A 20,758-nucleotide genomic window follows, 5' to 3' on the forward strand; every position below is an offset into this window, starting at 1 on the left:
ACTGTGTTATAGAGTGTAGTACTACATTTCAGTGAAGTGTAAGGCTTTCCAAAGCTGCCGAACGTGTTTCTTTCTTTATTTCAATGGTATTCTGACTTGTATAACACACATTTACCACTCTAGAGTCCTTTAAGTAAAGAATATAGGATTGATACAGTGTTTCATGTGATCTTAACTCAATTTAGGATTTCCCATATCTTAGCTACCTTTTCTATACTAACAACTGACTTGAAGAATCTCTTTCAGCTGTTCTAAATGAGTTCTCATCTTTTTACAGTCATTTTCTCTCAATTATCCATGTTTTCATGTAGTTTCCTATATTCTGCCTTCTTGTCCAAGTATAACCTTTGCCCACTTCATCAAACAACTTCCTACACACTGTTATGAACTGAGGCAGCTTGGGAACATTGTCTCTCAACTGTGTTATAGAGTGTAGTTCAACATTTCAGTGAAGTGTAAGGCTTTCCAAAGCTGCCGAACGTGTTCCTTTCTCTATTTCAATGGTATTCTGACTTGTATAACACACATTTACCACTCTAGAGTCCTTTAGGGAAAGAATATAGGATTCATACAGTGTTTCATGTGATCTTAACTCGAATTAAGGATTTCCCTTATCTTAGCTACCTTTTCTACACTAAGAACTGACTTGGAGAATCTCTTTCAGCTGTTCTTAACGAGTTCTCATCTGTTTACAGTCATTTTCTCTGAATTATCCATGTTTCCATGTAGTTTCCTATATTCTGCCTTCTGGTCCAAGTATAAGCTTTGCCCACTTTATCAAACAACTTCCTACACACTGTTATGAACTGAGGCAGCTTGGGAACATTGTCTCTCAACTGTGTTATAGAGTGTAGTACTACATTTCAGTGAAGTGTAAGGCTTTCCAAAGCTGCCGAACGTGTTCCTTTCTCTATTTCAATGGTATTCTGACTTGTATAACACACATTTCCCACTCTAGAGTCCTTTAGGGAAAGAATATAGGATTCATACAGTGTTTCATGTGATCTTAACTCGAATTAAGGATTTCCCTTATCTTAGCTACCTTTTCTACACTAAGAACTGACTTGGAGAATCTCTTTCAGCTGTTCTAAACGAGTTCTCATGTGTTTACAGTCATTTTCTCTGAATTATCCATGTTTTCATGTAGTTTCCTATATTCTGCCTTCTGGTCCAAGTATAAGCTTTGCCCACTTTATCAAACAACTTCCTACACACTGTTATGAACTGAGGCAGCTTGGGAACATTGTCTCTCTCAACTGTGTTATAGAGTGTAGTTCAACATTTCAGTGAAGTGTAAGGCTTTCCAAAGCTGCAGAACATGTTCCTTTCTCTATTTCAATGGTATTCTGACTTGTATAACACACATTTACCACTCTAGAGTCCTTTAAGTAAAGAATATAGGATTGATACAGTGTTTCATGCGATCTTAACTCAATTTAGGATTTCCCATATCTTAGCTACCTTTTCTATACTAACAACTGACTTGAAGAATCTCTTTCAGCTGTTCTAAATGAGTTCTCATCTTTTTACACTCATTTTCTCTGAATTATCCATTTTTTCATGTAGTTTCCTATATTCTGCCTTCTTGTCCAAGTATAACCTTTGCCCACTTCATCAAACAACTTCCTACACACTGTTATGAACTGAGGCAGCTTGGGAACATTGTCTCTCAACTGTGTTATAGAGTGTAGTTCAACATTTCAGTGAACTGTAAGGCTTTCCAAAGCTGCCGAACATGTTCCTTTCTCTATTTCAATGGTATTCTGACTTGTATAACACACATTTACCACTCTAGAGTCCTTTAGGGAAAGAATATAGGATTCATACAGTGTTTCATGTGATCTTAACTCGAATTAAGGATTTCCCTTATCTTAGCTACCTTTTCTACACTAAGAACTGACTTGGAGAATCTCTTTCAGCTGTTCTAAACGAGTTCTCATCTGTTTACAGTCATTTTCTCTGAATTATCCATGTTTCCATGTAGTTTCCTATATTCTGCCTTCTGGTCCAAGTATAAGCTTTGCCCACTTTATCAAACAACTTCCTACACACTGTTATGAACTGAGGCAGCTTGGGAACATTGTCTCTCAACTGTGTTATAGAGTGTAGTACTACATTTCAGTGAAGTGTAAGGCTTTCCAAAGCTGCCCAACGTGTTCCTTTCTCTATTTCAATGGTATTCTGACTTGTATAACACACATTTACCACTCTGGAGTCCTTTAGGGAAAGAATATAGGATTCATACAGTGTTTCATGTGATCTTAACTCCAATTAAGGATTTCCCTTATCTTAGCTACCTTTTCTACACTAAGAACAGACTTGGAGAATCTCTTTCAGCTGTTCTAAACGAGTTCTCATCTGTTTACAGTCATTTTCTCTGAATTATCCATGTTTTCATGTAGTTTCCTATATTCTGCCTTCTGGTCCAAGTATAAGCTTTGCCCACTTTATCAAACAACTTCCTACACACTGTTATGAACTGAGGCAGCTTGGGAACATTGTCTCTCAACTGTGTTATAGAGTGTAGTACTACATTTCAGTGAAGTGTAAGGCTTTCCAAAGCTGCCGAACGTGTTTCTTTCTTTATTTCAATGGTATTCTGACTTGTATAACACACATTTACCACTCTAGAGTCCTTTAAGTAAAGAATATAGGATTGATACAGTGTTTCATGTGATCTTAACTCAATTTAGGATTTCCCATATCTTAGCTACCTTTTCTATACTAACAACTGACTTGAAGAATCTCTTTCAGCTGTTCTAAATGAGTTCTCATCTTTTTACAGTCATTTTCTCTCAATTATCCATGTTTTCATGTAGTTTCCTATATTCTGCCTTCTTGTCCAAGTATAACCTTTGCCTACTTCATCAAACAACTTCCTACACACTGTTATGAACTGAGGCAGCTTGGGAACATTGTCTCTCAACTGTGTTATAGAGTGTAGTTCAACATTTCAGTGAAGTGTAAGGCTTTCCAAAGCTGCAGAACATGTTCCTTTCTCTATTTCAATGGTATTCTGACTTGTATAACACACATTTCCCACTCTAGAGTCCTTTAGGGAAAGAATATAGGATTCATACAGTGTTTCATGTGATCTTAACTCGAATTAAGGATTTCCCTTATCTTAGCTACCTTTTCTACACTAAGAACTGACTTGGAGAATCTCTTTCAGCTGTTCTAAACGAGTTCTCATCTGTTTACAGTCATTTTCTCTGAATTATCCATGTTTCCATGTAGTTTCCTATATTCTGCCTTCTGGTCCAAGTATAAGCTTTGCCCACTTTATCAAACAACTTCCTACACACTGTTATGAACTGAGGCAGCTTGGGAACATTGTCTCTCAACTGTGTTATAGAGTGTAGTACTACATTTCAGTGAAGTGTAAGGCTTTCCAAAGCCGCCGAACGTGTTCCTTTCTCTATTTCAATGGTATTCTGACTTGTATAACACACATTTACCACTCTGGAGTCCTTTAGGGAAAGAATATAGGATTCATACAGTGTTTCATGTGATCTTAACTCGAATTAAGGATTTCCCTTATCTTAGCTACCTTTTCTACACTAAGAACAGACTTGGAGAATCTCTTTCAGCTGTTCTAAACGAGTTCTCATCTGTTTACAGTCATTTTCTCTGAATTATCCATGTTTTCATGTAGTTTCCTATATTCTGCCTTCTGGTCCAAGTATAAGCTTTGCCCACTTTATCAAACAACTTCCTACACACTGTTATGAACTGAGGCAGCTTGGGAACATTGTCTCTCAACTGTGTTATAGAGTGTAGTACTACATTTCAGTGAAGTGTAAGGCTTTCCAAAGCTGCCGAACGTGTTTCTTTCTTTATTTCAATGGTATTCTGACTTGTATAACACACATTTACCACTCTAGAGTCCTTTAAGTAAAGAATATAGGATTGATACAGTGTTTCATGTGATCTTAACTCAATTTAGGATTTCCCATATCTTAGCTACCTTTTCTATACTAACAACTGACTTGAAGAATCTCTTTCAGCTGTTCTAAATGAGTTCTCATCTTTTTACAGTCATTTTCTCTGAATTATCCATGTTTTCATGTAGTTTCCTATATTCTGCCTTCTTGTCCAAGTATAACCTTTGCCCACTTCATCAAACAACTTCCTACACACTGTTATGAACTGAGGCAGCTTGGGAACATTGTCTCTCAACTGTGTTATAGAGTGTAGTTCAACATTTCAGTGAAGTGTAAGGCTTTCCAAAGCTGCCGAACGTGTTCCTTTCTCTATTTCAATGGTATTCTGACTTGTATAACACACATTTACCACTCTAGAGTCCTTTAGGGAAAGAATATAGGATTCATACAGTGTTTCATGTGATCTTAACTCGAATTAAGGATTTCCCTTATCTTAGCTACCTTTTCTACACTAAGAACTGACTTGGAGAATCTCTTTCAGCTGTTCTTAACGAGTTCTCATCTGTTTACAGTCATTTTCTCTGAATTATCCATGTTGCCATGTAGTTTCCTATATTCTGCCTTCTGGTCCAAGTATAAGCTTTGCCCACTTTATCAAACAACTTCCTACACACTGTTATGAACTGAGGCAGCTTGGGAACATTGTCTCTCAACTGTGTTATAGAGTGTAGTACTACATTTCAGTGAAGTGTAAGGCTTTCCAAAGCTGCCGAACGTGTTTCTTTCTCTATTTCAATGGTATTCTGACTTGTATAACACACATTTACCACTCTGGAGTCCTTTAGGGAAAGAATATAGGATTCATACAGTGTTTCATGTGATCTTAACTCGAATTAAGGATTTCCCTTATCTTAGCTACCTTTTCTACACTAAGAACTGACTTGGAGAATCTCTTTCAGCTGTTCTAAACGAGTTCTCATGTGTTTACAGTCATTTTCTCTGAATTATCCATGTTTTCATGTAGTTTCCTATATTCTGCCTTCTGGTCCAAGTATAAGCTTTGCCCACTTTATCAAACAACTTCCTACACACTGTTATGAACTGAGGCAGCTTGGGAACATTGTCTCTCAACTGTGTTATAGAGTGTAGTACTACATTTCAGTGAAGTGTAAGGCTTTCCAAAGCTGCCGAACGTGTTTCTTTCTTTATTTCAATGGTATTCTGACTTGTATAACACACATTTACCACTCTAGAGTCCTTTAAGTAAAGAATATAGGATTGATACAGTGTTTCATGTGATCTTAACTCAATTTAGGATTTCCCATATCTTAGCTACCTTTTCTATACTAACAACTGACTTGAAGAATCTCTTTCAGCTGTTCTAAATGAGTTCTCATCTTTTTACAGTCATTTTCTCTCAATTATCCATGTTTTCATGTAGTTTCCTATATTCTGCCTTCTTGTCCAAGTATAACCTTTGCCCACTTCATCAAACAACTTCCTACACACTGTTATGAACTGAGGCAGCTTGGGAACATTGTCTCTCAACTGTGTTATAGAGTGTAGTTCAACATTTCAGTGAAATGTAAGGCTTTCCAAAGCTGCCGAACGTGTTCCTTTCTCTATTTCAATGGTATTCTGACTTGTATAACACACATTTACCACTCTAGAGTCCTTTAGGGAAAGAATATAGGATTCATACAGTGTTTCATGTGATCTTAACTCGAATTAAGGATTTCCCTTATCTTAGCTACCTTTTCTACACTAAGAACTGACTTGGAGAATCTCTTTCAGCTGTTCTTAACGAGTTCTCATCTGTTTACAGTCATTTTCTCTGAATTATCCATGTTTCCATGTAGTTTCCTATATTCTGCCTTCTGGTCCAAGTATAAGCTTTGCCCACTTTATCAAACAACTTCCTACACACTGTTATGAACTGAGGCAGCTTGGGAACATTGTCTCTCTCAACTGTGTTATAGAGTGTAGTTCAACATTTCAGTGAAGTGTAAGGCTTTCCAAAGCTGCAGAACATGTTCCTTTCTCTATTTCAATGGTATTCTGACTTGTATAACACACATTTACCACTCTAGAGTCCTTTAGGGAAAGAATATAGGATTCATACAGTGTTTCATGTGATCTTAACTCGAATTAAGGATTTCCCTTATCTTAGCTACCTTTTCTACACTAAGAACTGACTTGGAGAATCTCTTTCAGCTGTCCTTATCGAGTTCTCATCTGTTTACAGTCATTTTCTCTGAATTATCCATGTTTCCATGTAGTTTCCTATATTCTGCCTTCTGGTCCAAGTATAAGCTTTGCCCACTTTATCAAACAACTTCCTACACACTGTTATGAACTGAGGCAGCTTGGGAACATTGTCTCTCAACTGTGTTATAGAGTGTAGTACTACATTTCAGTGAAGTGTAAGGCTTTCCAAAGTTGCCGAACGTGTTTCTTTCTCTATTTCAATGGTATTCTGACTTGTATAACACACATTTACCACTCTAGAGTCCTTTAAGTAAAGAATATAGGATTGATACAGTGTTTCATGCGATCTTAACTCAATTTAGGATTTCCCATATCTTAGCTACCTTTTCTATACTAACAACTGACTTGAAGAATCTCTTTCAGCTGTTCTAAATGAGTTCTCATCTTTTTACACTCATTTTCTCTGAATTATCCATTTTTTCATGTAGTTTCCTATATTCTGCCTTCTTGTCCAAGTATAACCTTTGCCCACTTCATCAAACAACTTCCTACACACTGTTATGAACTGAGGCAGCTTGGGAACATTGTCTCTCAACTGTGTTATAGAGTGTAGTTCAACATTTCAGTGAAGTGTAAGGCTTTCCAAAGCTGCCGAACATGTTCCTTTCTCTATTTCAATGGTATTCTGACTTGTATAACACACATTTACCACTCTAGAGTCCTTTAGGGAAAGAATATAGGATTCATACAGTGTTTCATGTGATCTTAACTCGAATTAAGGATTTCCCTTATCTTAGCTACCTTTTCTACACTTAGAACTGACTTGGAGAATCTCTTTCAGCTGTTCTAAACGAGTTCTCATCTGTTTACAGTCATTTTCTCTGAATTATCCATGTTTCCATGTAGTTTCCTATATTCTGCCTTCTGGTCCAAGTATAAGCTTTGCCCACTTTATCAAACAACTTCCTACACACTGTTATGAACTGAGGCAGCTTGGGAACATTGTCTCTCAACTGTGTTATAGAGTATAGTACTACATTTCAGTGAAGTGTAAGGCTTTCCAAAGCTGCCGAACGTGTTCCTTTCTCTATTTCAATGGTATTCTGACTTGTATAACACACATTTACCACTCTGGAGTCCTTTAGGGAAAGAATATAGGATTCATACAGTGTTTCATGTGATCTTAACTCGAATTAAGGATTTCCCTTATCTTAGCTACCTTTTCTACACTAAGAACTGACTTGGAGAATCTCTTTCAGCTGTTCTAAACGAGTTCTCATGTGTTTACAGTCATTTTCTCTGAATTATCCATGTTTTCATGTAGTTTCCTATATTCTGCCTTCTGGTCCAAGTATAAGCTTTGCCCACTTTATCAAACAACTTCCTACACACTGTTATGAACTGAGGCAGCTTGGGAACATTGTCTCTCAACTGTGTTATAGAGTGTAGTACTACATTTCAGTGAAGTGTAAGGCTTTCCAAAGCTGCCGAACGTGTTTCTTTCTTTATTTCAATGGTATTCTGACTTGTATAACACACATTTACCACTCTAGAGTCCTTTAAGTAAAGAATATAGGATTGATACAGTGTTTCATGTGATCTTAACTCAATTTAGGATTTCCCATATCTTAGCTACCTTTTCTATACTAACAACTGACTTGAAGAATCTCTTTCAGCTGTTCTAAATGAGTTCTCATCTTTTTACAGTCATTTTCTCTCAATTATCCATGTTTTCATGTAGTTTCCTATATTCTGCCTTCTTGTCCAAGTATAACCTTTGCCCACTTCATCAAACAACTTCCTACACACTGTTATGAACTGAGGCAGCTTGGGAACATTGTCTCTCAACTGTGTTATAGAGTGTAGTTCAACATTTCAGTGAAGTGTAAGGCTTTCCAAAGCTGCCGAACGTGTTCCTTTCTCTATTTCAATGGTATTCTGACTTGTATAATACACATTTACCACTCTAGAGTCCTTTAGGGAAAGAATATAGGATTCATACAGTGTTTCATGTGATCTTAACTCGAATTAAGGATTTCCCTTATCTTAGCTACCTTTTCTACACTAAGAACTGACTTGGAGAATCTCTTTCAGCTGTTCTTAACGAGTTCTCATCTGTTTACAGTCATTTTCTCTGAATTATCCATGTTTCCATGTAGTTTCCTATATTCTGCCTTCTTGTCCAAGTATAAGCTTTGCCCACTTTATCAAACAACTTCCTACACACTGTTATGAACTGAGGCAGCTTGGGAACATTGTCTCTCAACTGTGTTATAGAGTGTAGTACTACATTTCAGTGAAGTGTAAGGCTTTCCAAAGCTGCCGAACGTGTTCCTTTCTCTATTTCAATGGTATTCTGACTTGTATAACACACATTTCCCACTCTAGAGTCCTTTAGGGAAAGAATATAGGATTCATACAGTGTTTCATGTGATCTTAACTCGAATTAAGGATTTCCCTTATCTTAGCTACCTTTTCTACACTAAGAACTGACTTGGAGAATCTCTTTCAGCTGTTCTAAACGAGTTCTCATGTGTTTACAGTCATTTTCTCTGAATTATCCATGTTTTCATGTAGTTTCCTATATTCTGCCTTCTGGTCCAAGTATAAGCTTTGCCCACTTTATCAAACAACTTCCTACACACTGTTATGAACTGAGGCAGCTTGGGAACATTGTCTCTCTCAACTGTGTTATAGAGTGTAGTACTACATTTCAGTGAAGTGTAAGGCTTTCCAAAGCTGCCGAACGTGTTTCTTTCTCTATTTCAATGGTATTCTGACTTGTATAACACACATTTACCACTCTAGAGTCCTTTAAGTAAAGAATATAGGATTGATACAGTGTTTCATGCGATCTTAACTCAATTTAGGATTTCCCATATCTTAGCTACCTTTTCTATACTAACAACTGACTTGAAGAATCTCTTTCAGCTGTTCTAAATGAGTTCTCATCTTTTTACACTCATTTTCTCTGAATTATCCATTTTTTCATGTAGTTTCCTATATTCTCCCTTCTTGTCCAAGTATAACCTTTGCCCACTTCATCAAACAACTTCCTACACACTGTTATGAACTGAGGCAGCTTGGGAACATTGTCTCTCAACTGTGTTATAGAGTGTAGTTCAACATTTCAGTGAAGTGTAAGGCTTTCCAAAGCTGCCGAACATGTTCCTTTCTCTATTTCAATAGTATTCTGACTTGTATAACACACATTTACCACTCTAGAGTCCTTTAGGGAAAGAATATAGGATTCATACAGTGTTTCATGTGATCTTAACTCGAATTAAGGATTTCCCTTATCTTAGCTACCTTTTCTACACTAAGAACTGACTTGGAGAATCTCTTTCAGCTGTTCTAAACGAGTTCTCATGTGTTTACAGTCATTTTCTCTGAATTATCCATGTTTTCATGTAGTTTCCTATATTCTGCCTTCTGGTCCAAGTATAAGCTTTGCCCACTTTATCAAACAACTTCCTACACACTGTTATGAACTGAGGCAGCTTGGGAACATTGTCTCTCTCAACTGTGTTATAGAGTGTAGTACTACATTTCAGTGAAGTGTAAGGCTTTCCAAAGCTGCCGAACGTGTTTCTTTCTCTATTTCAATGGTATTCTGACTTGTATAACACACATTTACCACTGTAGAGTCCTTTAAGTAAAGAATATAGGATTGATACAGTGTTTCATGCGATCTTAACTCAATTTAGGATTTCCTATATCTTAGCTACCTTTTCTATACTAACAACTGACTTGAAGAATCTCTTTCAGCTGTTCTAAATGAGTTCTCATCTTTTTACACTCATTTTCTCTGAATTATCCATTTTTTCATGTAGTTTCCTATATTCTGCCTTCTTGTCCAAGTATAACCTTTGCCCACTTCATCAAACAACTTCCTACACACTGTTATGAACTGAGGCAGCTTGGGAACATTGTCTCTCAACTGTGTTATAGAGTGTAGTTCAACATTTCAGTGAAGTGTAAGGCTTTCCAAAGCTGCCGAACATGTTCCTTTCTCTATTTCAATAGTATTCTGACTTGTATAACACACATTTACCACTCTAGAGTCCTTTAGGGAAAGAATATAGGATTCATACAGTGTTTCATGTGATCTTAACTCGAATTAAGGATTTCCCTTATCTTAGCTACCTTTTCTACACTAAGAACTGACTTGGAGAATCTCTTTCAGCTGTTCTAAACGAGTTCTCATCTGTTTACAGTCATTTTCTCAGAATTATCCATGTTTCCATGTAGTTTCCTATATTCTGCCTTCTGGTCCAAGTATAAGCTTTGCCCACTTTATCAAACAACTTCCTACACACTGTTATGAACTGAGGCAGCTTGGGAACATTGTCTCTCAACTGTGTTATAGAGTGTAGTACTACATTTCAGTGAAGTGTAAGGCTTTCCAAAGCTGCCGAACGTGTTCCTTTCTCTATTTCAATGGTATTCTGACTTGTATAACACACATTTACCACTCTAGAGTCCTTTAGGGAAAGAATATAGGATTCATACAGTGTTTCATGTGATCTTAACTCGAATTAAGGATTTCCCTTATCTTAGCTACCTTTTCTACACTAAGAACAGACTTGGAGAATCTCTTTCAGCTGTTCTAAACGAGTTCTCATCTGTTTACAGTCATTTTCTCTGAATTATCCATGTTTTCATGTAGTTTCCTATATTCTGCCTTCTGGTCCAAGTATAAGCTTTGCCCACTTTATCAAACAACTTCCTACACACTGTTATGAACTGAGGCAGCTTGGGAACATTGTCTCTCAACTGTGTTATAGAGTGTAGTACTACATTTCAGTGAAGTGTAAGGCTTTCCAAAGCTGCCGAACGTGTTTCTTTCTTTATTTCAATGGTATTCTGACTTGTATAACACACATTTACCACTCTAGAGTCCTTTAAGTAAAGAATATAGGATTGATACAGTGTTTCATGTGATCTTAACTCAATTTAGGATTTCCCATATCTTAGCTACCTTTTCTATACTAACAACTGACTTGAAGAATCTCTTTCAGCTGTTCTAAATGAGTTCTCATCTTTTTACAGTCATTTTCTCTGAATTATCCATGTTTTCATGTAGTTTCCTATATTCTGCCTTCTTGTCCAAGTATAACCTTTGCCCACTTCATCAAACAACTTCCTACACACTGTTATGAACTGAGGCAGCTTGGGAACATTGTCTCTCAACTGTGTTATAGAGTGTAGTTCAACATTTCAGTGAAGTGTAAGGCTTTCCAAAGCTGCCGAACGTGTTCCTTTCTCTATTTCAATGGTATTCTGACTTGTATAACACACATTTACCACTCTAGAGTCCTTTAGGGAAAGAATATAGGATTCATACAGTGTTTCATGTGATCTTAACTCGAATTAAGGATTTCCCTTATCTTAGCTACCTTTTCTACACTAAGAACTGACTTGGAGAATCTCTTTCAGCTGTTCTAAACGAGTTCTCATGTGTTTAAGTCATTTTCTCTGAATTATCCATGTTTTCATGTAGTTTCCTATATTCTGCCTTCTGGTCCAAGTATAAGCTTTGCCCACTTTATCAAACAACTTCCTACACACTGTTATGAACTGAGGCAGCTTGGGAACATTGTCTCTCTCAACTGTGTTATAGAGTGTAGTACTACATTTCAGTGAAGTGTAAGGCTTTCCAAAGCTGCCGAACGTGTTTCTTTCTCTATTTCAATGGTATTCTGACTTGTATAACACACATTTACCACTCTAGAGTCCTTTAAGTAAAGAATATAGGATTGATACAGTGTTTCATGCGATCTTAACTCAATTTAGGATTTCCCATATCTTAGCTACCTTTTCTATACTAACAACTGACTTGAAGAATCTCTTTCAGCTGTTCTAAATGAGTTCTCATCTTTTTACACTCATTTTCTCTGAATTATCCATTTTTTCATGTAGTTTCCTATATTCTGCCTTCTTGTCCAAGTATAACCTTTGCTCACTTCATCAAACAACTTCCTACACACTGTTATGAACTGAGGCAGCTTGGGAACATTGTCTCTCAACTGTGTTATAGAGTGTAGTACTACATTTCAGTGAAGTGTAAGGCTTTCCAAAGCTGCCGAACGTGTATCTTTCTTTATTTCAATGGTATTCTGACTTGTATAACACACATTTACCACTCTAGAGTCCTTTAGGGAAAGAATATAGGATTCATACAGTGTTTCATGTGATCTTAACTCGAATTAAGGATTTCCCTTATCTTAGCTACCTTTTCTACACTAAGAACTGACTTGGAGAATCTCTTTCAGCTGTTCTTAACGAGTTCTCATCTGTTTACAGTCATTTTCTCTGAATTATCCATGTTTCCATGTAGTTTCCTATATTCTGCCTTCTGGTCCAAGTATAAGCTTTGCCCACTTTATCAAACAACTTCCTACACACTGTTATGAACTGAGGCAGCTTGGGAACATTGTCTCTCAACTGTGTTATAGAGTGTAGTACTACATTTCAGTGAAGTGTAAGGCTTTCCAAAGCTGCCGAACGTGTTCCTTTCTCTATTTCAATGGTATTCTGACTTGTATAACACACATTTCCCACTCTAGAGTCCTTTAGGGAAAGAATATAGGATTCATACAGTGTTTCATGTGATCTTAACTCGAATTAAGGATTTCCCTTATCTTAGCTACCTTTTCTACACTAAGAACTGACTTGGAGAATCTCTTTCAGCTGTTCTAAACGAGTTCTCATGTGTTTACAGTCATTTTCTCTGAATTATCCATGTTTTCATGTAGTTTCCTATATTCTGCCTTCTGGTCCAAGTATAAGCTTTGCCCACTTTATCAAACAACTTCCTACACACTGTTATGAACTGAGGCAGCTTGGGAACATTGTCTCTCTCAACTGTGTTATAGAGTGTAGTTCAACATTTCAGTGAAGTGTAAGGCTTTCCAAAGCTGCAGAACATGTTCCTTTCTCTATTTCAATGGTATTCTGACTTGTATAACACACATTTCCCACTCTAGAGTCCTTTAGGGAAAGAATATAGGATTCATACAGTGTTTCATGTGATCTTAACTCGAATTAAGGATTTCCCTTATCTTAGCTACCTTTTCTACACTAAGAACTGACTTGGAGAATCTCTTTCAGCTGTTCTAAACGAGTTCTCATGTGTTTACAGTCATTTTCTCTGAATTATCCATGTTTTCATGTAGTTTCCTATATTCTGCCTTCTGGTCCAAGTATAAGCTTTGCCCACTTTATCAAACAACTTCCTACACACTGTTATGAACTGAGGCAGCTTGGGAACATTGTCTCTCTCAACTGTGTTATAGAGTGTAGTACTACATTTCAGTGAAGTGTAAGGCTTTCCAAAGCTGCCGAACGTGTTTCTTTCTCTATTTCAATGGTATTCTGACTTGTATAACACACATTTACCACTCTAGAGTCCTTTAAGTAAAGAATATAGGATTGATACAGTGTTTCATGCGATCTTAACTCAATTTAGGATTTCCCATATCTTAGCAACCTTTTCTATACTAACAACTGACTTGAAGAATCTCTTTCAGCTGTTCTAAATGAGTTCTCATCTTTTTACACTCATTTTCTCTGAATTATCCATTTTTTCATGTAGTTTCCTATATTCTGCCTTCTTGTCCAAGTATAACCTTTGCCCACTTCATCAAACAACTTCCTACACACTGTTATGAACTGAGGCAGCTTGGGAACATTGTCTCTCAACTGTGTTATAGAGTGTAGTTCAACATTTCAGTGAAGTGTAAGGCTTTCCAAAGCTGCCGAACGTGTTCCTTTCTCTATTTCAATGGTATTCTGACTTGTATAACACACATTTACCACTCTAGAGTCCTTTAGGGAAAGAATATAGGATTCATACAGTGTTTCATGTGATCTTAACTCGAATTAAGGATTTCCCTTATCTTAGCTACCTTTTCTACACTAAGAACTGACTTGGAGAATCTCTTTCAGCTGTTCTAAACGAGTTCTCATGTGTTTACAGTCATTTTCTCTGAATTAACCATGTTTTCATGTAGTTTCCTATATTCTGCCTTCTGGTCCAAGTATAAGCTTTGCCCACTTTATCAAACAACTTCCTACACACTGTTATGAACTGAGGCAGCTTGGGAACATTGTCTCTCTCAACTGTGTTATAGAGTGTAGTACTACATTTCAGTGAAGTGTAAGGCTTTCCAAAGCTGCCGAACGTGTTTCTTTCTCTATTTCAATGGTATTCTGACTTGTATAACACACATTTACCACTCTAGAGTCCTTTAAGTAAAGAATATAGGATTGATACAGTGTTTCATGCGATCTTAACTCAATTTAGGATTTCCCATATCTTAGCAACCTTTTCTATACTAACAACTGACTTGAAGAATCTCTTTCAGCTGTTCTAAATGAGTTCTCATCTTTTTACACTCATTTTCTCTGAATTATCCATTTTTTCATGTAGTTTCCTATATTCTGCCTTCTTGTCCAAGTATAACCTTTGCCCACTTCATCAAACAACTTCCTACACACTGTTATGAACTGAGGCAGCTTGGGAACATTGTCTCTCAACTGTGTTATAGAGTGTAGTTCAACATTTCAGTGAAGTGTAAGGCTTTCCAAAGCTGCCGAACGTGTTCCTTTCTCTATTTCAATGGTATTCTGACTTGTATAACACACATTTACCACTCTAGAGTCCTTTAGGGAAAGAATATAGGATTCATACAGTGTTTCATGTGATCTTAACTCGAATTAAGGATTTCCCTTATCTTAGCTACCTTTTCTACACTAAGAACAGACTTGGAGAATCTCTTTCAGCTGTTCTAAACGAGTTCTCATCTGTTTACAGTCATTTTCTCTGAATTATCCATGTTTTCATGTAGTTTCCTATATTCTGCCTTCTGGTCCAAGTATAAGCTTTGCCCACTTTATCAAACAACTTCCTACACACTGTTATGAACTGAGGCAGCTTGGGAACATTGTCTCTCAACTGTGTTATAGAGTGTAGTACTACATTTCAGTGAAGTGTAAGGCTTTCCAAAGCTGCCAAACGTGTTTCTTTCTTTATTTCAATGGTATTCTGACTTGTATAACACACATTTACCACTCTAGAGTCCTTTAAGTAAAGAATATAGGATTGATACAGTGTTTCATGTGATCTTAACTCAATTTAGGATTTCCCATATCTTAGCTACCTTTTCTATACTAACAACTGACTTGAAGAATCTCTTTCAGCTGTTCTAAATGAGTTCTCATCTTTTTACAGTCATTTTCTCTGAATTATCCATGTTTTCATGTAGTTTCCTATATTCTGCCTTCTTGTCCAAGTATAACCTTTGCCCACTTCATCAAACAACTTCCTACACACTGTTATGAACTGAGGCAGCTTGGGAACATTGTCTCTCAACTGTGTTATAGTGTAGTTCAACATTTCAGTGAAGTGTAAGGCTTTCCAAAGCTGCCGAACGTGTTCCTTTCTCTATTTCAATGGTATTCTGACTTGTATAACACACATTTCCCACTCTAGAGTCCTTTAGGGAAAGAATATAGGATTCATACAGTGTTTCATGAGATCTTAACTCGAATTAAGGATTTCCCTTATCTTAGCTACCTTTTCTACACTAAGAACTGACTTGGAGAATCTCTTTCAGCTGTTCTAAACGAGTTCTCATGTGTTTACAGTCATTTTCTCTGAATTATCCATGTTTTCATGTAGTTTCCTATATTCTGCCTTCTGGTCCAAGTATAAGCTTTGCCCACTTTATCAAACAACTTCCTACACACTGTTATGAACTGAGGCAGCTTGGGAACATTGTCTCTCTCAACTGTGTTATAGAGTGTAGTTCAACATTTCAGTGAAGTGTAAGGCTTTCCAAAGCTGCAGAACATGTTCCTTTCTCTATTTCAATGGTATTCTGACTTGTATAACACACATTTCCCACTCTAGAGTCCTTTAGGGAAAGAATATAGGATTCATACAGTGTTTCATGTGATCTTAACTCGAATTAAGGATTTCCCTTATCTTAGCTACCTTTTCTACACTAAGAACTGACTTGGAGAATCTCTTTCAGCTGTTCTAAACGAGTTCTCATGTGTTTACAGTCATTTTCTCTGAATTAACCATGTTTTCATGTAGTTTCCTATATTCTGCCTTCTGGTCCAAGTATAAGCTTTGCCCACTTTATCAAACAACTTCCTACACACTGTTATGAACAGAGGCAGCTTGGGAACATTGTCTCTCTCAACTGTGTTATAGAGTGTAGTACTACATTTCAGTGAAGTGTAAGGCTTTCCAAAGCTGCCGAACGTGTTTCTTTCTCTATTTCAATGGTATTCTGACTTGTATAACACACATTTACCACTCTAGAGTCCTTTAAGTAAAGAATATAGGATTGATACCGTGTTTCATGCGATCTTAACTCAATTTAGGATTTCCCATATCTTAGCAACCTTTTCTATACTAACAACTGACTTGAAGAATCTCTTTCAGCTGTTCTAAATGAGTTCTCATCTTTTTACACTCATTTTCTCTGAATTATCCATTTTTTCATGTAGTTTCCTATATTCTGTCTTCTTGTCCAAGTATAACCTTTGCCCACTTCATCAAACAACTTCCTACACACTGTTATGAACTGAGGCAGCTTGGGAACATTGTCTCTCAACTGTGTTATAGAGTGTAGTTCAACATTTCAGTGAAGTGTAAGGCTTTCCAAAGCTGCCGAACGTGTTCCTTTCTCTATTTCAATGGTATTCTGACTTGTATAACACACATTTACCACTCTAGAGTCCCTTAGGGAAAGAATATAGGATTCATACAGTGTTTCATGTGATCTTAACTCGAATTAAGGATTTCCCTTATCTTAGCTACCTTTTCTACACTAAGAACAGACTTGGAGAATCTCTTTCAGCTGTTCTAAACGAGTTCTCATCTGTTTACAGTCATTTTCTCTGAATTATCCATGTTTTCATGTAGTTTCCTATATTCTGCCTTCTGGTCCAAGTATAAGCTTTGCCCACTTTATCAAACAACTTCCTACACACTGTTATGAACTGAGGCAGCTTGGGAACATTGTCTCTCAACTGTGTTATAGAGTGTAGTACTACATTTCAGTGAAGTGTAAGGCTTTCCAAAGCTGCCAAACGTGTTTCTTTCTTTATTTCAATGGTATTCTGACTTGTATAACACACATTTACCACTCTAGAGTCCTTTAAGTAAAGAATATAGGATTGATACAGTGTTTCATGTGATCTTAACTCAATTTAGGATTTCCCATATCTTAGCTACCTTTTCTATACTAACAACTGACTTGAAGAATCTCTTTCAGCTGTTCTAAATGAGTTCTCATCTTTTTACAGTCATTTTCTCTGAATTATCCATGTTTTCATGTAGTTTCCTATATTCTGCCTTCTTGTCCAAGTATAACCTTTGCCCACTTCATCAAACAACTTCCTACACACTGTTATGAACTGAGGCAGCTTGGGAACATTGTCTCTCAACTGTGTTATAGTGTAGTTCAACATTTCAGTGAAGTGTAAGGCTTTCCAAAGCTGCCGAACGTGTTCCTTTCTCTATTTCAATGGTATTCTGACTTGTATAACACACATTTACCACTCTAGAGTCCTTTAGGGAAAGAATATAGGATTCATACAGTGTTTCATGTGATCTTAACTCGAATTAAGGATTTCCCTTATCTTAGCTACCTTTTCTACACTAAGAACTGACTTGGAGAATCTCTTTCAGCTGTTCTTAACGAGTTCTCATCTGTTTACAGTCATTTTCTCTGAATTATCCATGTTTCCATGTAGTTTCCTATATTCTGCCTTCTGGTCCAAGTATAAGCTTTGCCCACTTTATCAAACAACTTCCTACACACTGTTATGAACTGAGGCAGCTTGGGAACATTGTCTCTCAACTGTGTTATAGAGTGTAGTACTACATTTCAGTGAAGTGTAAGGCTTTCCAAAGCTGCCGAACGTGTTCCTTTCTCTATTTCAATGGTATTCTGACTTGTATAACACACATTTCCCACTCTAGAGTCCTGTAGGGAAAGAATATAGGATTCATACAGTGTTTCATGTGATCTTAACTCGAATTAAGGATTTCCCTTATCTTAGCTACCTTTTCTACACTAAGAACTGACTTGGAGAATCTCTTTCAGCTGTTCTAAACGAGTTCTCATGTGTTTACAGTCATTTTCTCGGAATTATCCATGTTTTCATGTAGTTTCCTATATTCTGCCTTCTGGTCCAAGTATAAGCTTTGCCCACTTTATCAAACAACTTCCTACACACTGTTATGAACTGAGGCAGCTTGGGAACATTGTCTCTCAACTGTGTTATAGAGTGTAGTACTACATTTCAGTGAAGTGTAAGGCTTTCCAAAGCTGCCGAACGTGTTTCTTTCTCTATTTCAATGGTATTCTGACTTGTATAACACACATTTACCACTCTAGAGTACTTTAAGTAAAGAATATAGGATTGATACAGTGTTTCATGTGATCTTATCTCAATTTAGGATTTCCCATATCTTAGCTACCTTTTCTATACTAACAACTGACTTGAAGAATCTCTTTCAGCTGTTCTAAATGAGTTCTCATCTTTTTACAGTCATTTTCTCTGAATTATCCATGTTTTCATGTAGTTTCCTATATTCTGCCTTCTTGTCCAAGTATAACCTTTGCCCACTTCATCAAACAACTTCCTACACACTGTTATGAACTGAGGCAGCTTGGGAACATTGTCTCTCAACTGTGTTATAGAGTGTAGTTCAACATTTCAGTGAAGTGTAAGGCTTTCCAAAGCTGCCGAACGTGTTCCTTTCTCTATTTCAATGGTATTCTGACTTGTATAACACACATTTACCACTCTAGAGTCCTTTAGGGAAAGAGTATAGGATTCATACAGTGTTTCATGTGATCTTAACTCGAATTAAGGATTTCCCTTATCTTAGCTACCTTTTCTACACTAAGAACTGACTTGGAGAATCTCTTTCAGCTGTTCTTAACGAGTTCTCATCTGTTTACAGTCATTTTCTCTGAATTATCCATGTTTCCATGTAGTTTCCTATATTCTGCCTTCTGGTCCAAGTATAGGCTTTGCCCACTTTATCAAACAACTTCCTACACACTGTTATGAACTGAGGCAGCTTGGGAACATTGTCTCTCAACTGTGTTATAGAGTGTAGTACTACATTTCAGTGAAGTGTAAGGCTTTCCAAAGCTGCCGAACGTGTTCCTTTCTCTATTTCAATGGTATTCTGACTTGTATAACACACATTTCTTACTCTAGAGTCCTTTAGGGAAAGAATATAGGATTCATACAGTGTTTCATGTGATCTTAACTCGAATTAAGGATTTCCCTTATCTTAGCTACCTTTTCTACACTAAGAACTGACTTGGAGAATCTCTTTCAGCTGTTCTAAACGAGTTCTCATCTTTTTACAGTCATTTTCTCTGAATTATCCATGTTTTCATGTAGTTTCCTATATTCTGCCTTCTGGTCCAAGTATAAGCTTTGCCCACTTTATCAAACAACTTCCTACACACTGTTATGAACTGAGGCAGCTTGGGAACATTGTCTCTCTCAACTGTGTTATAGAGTGTAGTTCAACATTTCAGTGAAGTGTAAGGCTTTCCAAAGCTGCAGAACATGTTCCTTTCTCTATTTCAATGGTATTCTGACTTGTATAACACACATTTCCCACTCTAGAGTCCTTTAGGGAAAGAATATAGGATTCATACAGTGTTTCATGTGATCTTAACTCGAATTAAGGATTTACCTTATCTTAGCTACCTTTTCTACACTAAGAACTGACTTGGAGAATCTCTTTCAGCTGTTCTAAACGAGTTCTCATGTGTTTACAGTCATTTTCTCTGAATTAACCATGTTTTCATGTAGTTTCCTATATTCTGCCTTCTGGTCCAAGTATAAGCTTTGCCCACTTTTTCAAACAACTTCCTACACACTGTTATGAACTGAGGCAGCTTGGGAACATTGTCTCTCTCAACTGTGTTATAGAGTGTAGTACTACATTTCAGTGAAGTGTAAGGCTTTCCAAAGCTGCCGAACGTGTTTCTTTCTCTATTTCAATGGTATTCTGACTTGTATAACACACATTTACCACTCTAGAGTCCTTTAAGTAAAGAATATAGGATTGATACAGTGTTTCATGCGATCTTAACTCAATTTAGGATTTCCCATATCTTAGCAACCTTTTCTATACTAACAACTGACTTGAAGAATCTCTTTCAGCTGTTCTAAATGAGTTCTCATCTTTTTACACTCATTTTCTCTGAATTATCCATTTTTTCATGTAGTTTCCTATATTCTGCCTTCTTGTCCAAGTATAACCTTTGCCCACTTCATCAAACAACTTCCTACACACTGTTATGAACTGAGGCAGCTTGGGAACATTGTCTCTCAACTGTGTTATAGAGTGTAGTTCAACATTTCAGTGAAGTGTAAGGCTTTCCAAAGCTGCCGAACGTGTTCCTTTCTCTATTTCAATGGTATTCTGACTTGTATAACACACATTTACCACTCTAGAGTCCTTTAGGGAAAGAATATAGGATTCATACAGTGTTTCATGTGATCTTAACTCGAATTAAGGATTTCCCTTATCTTAGCTACCTTTTCTACACTAAGAACAGACTTGGAGAATCTCTTTCAGCTGTTCTAAACGAGTTCTCATCTGTTTA

The sequence above is a fragment of the Pipistrellus hanaki genome (assembly GCF_964339955.1).
Source record: "Pipistrellus hanaki genome assembly, contig: scaffold_45, whole genome shotgun sequence".
Lineage (NCBI taxonomy): Eukaryota > Metazoa > Chordata > Mammalia > Chiroptera > Vespertilionidae > Pipistrellus > Pipistrellus hanaki.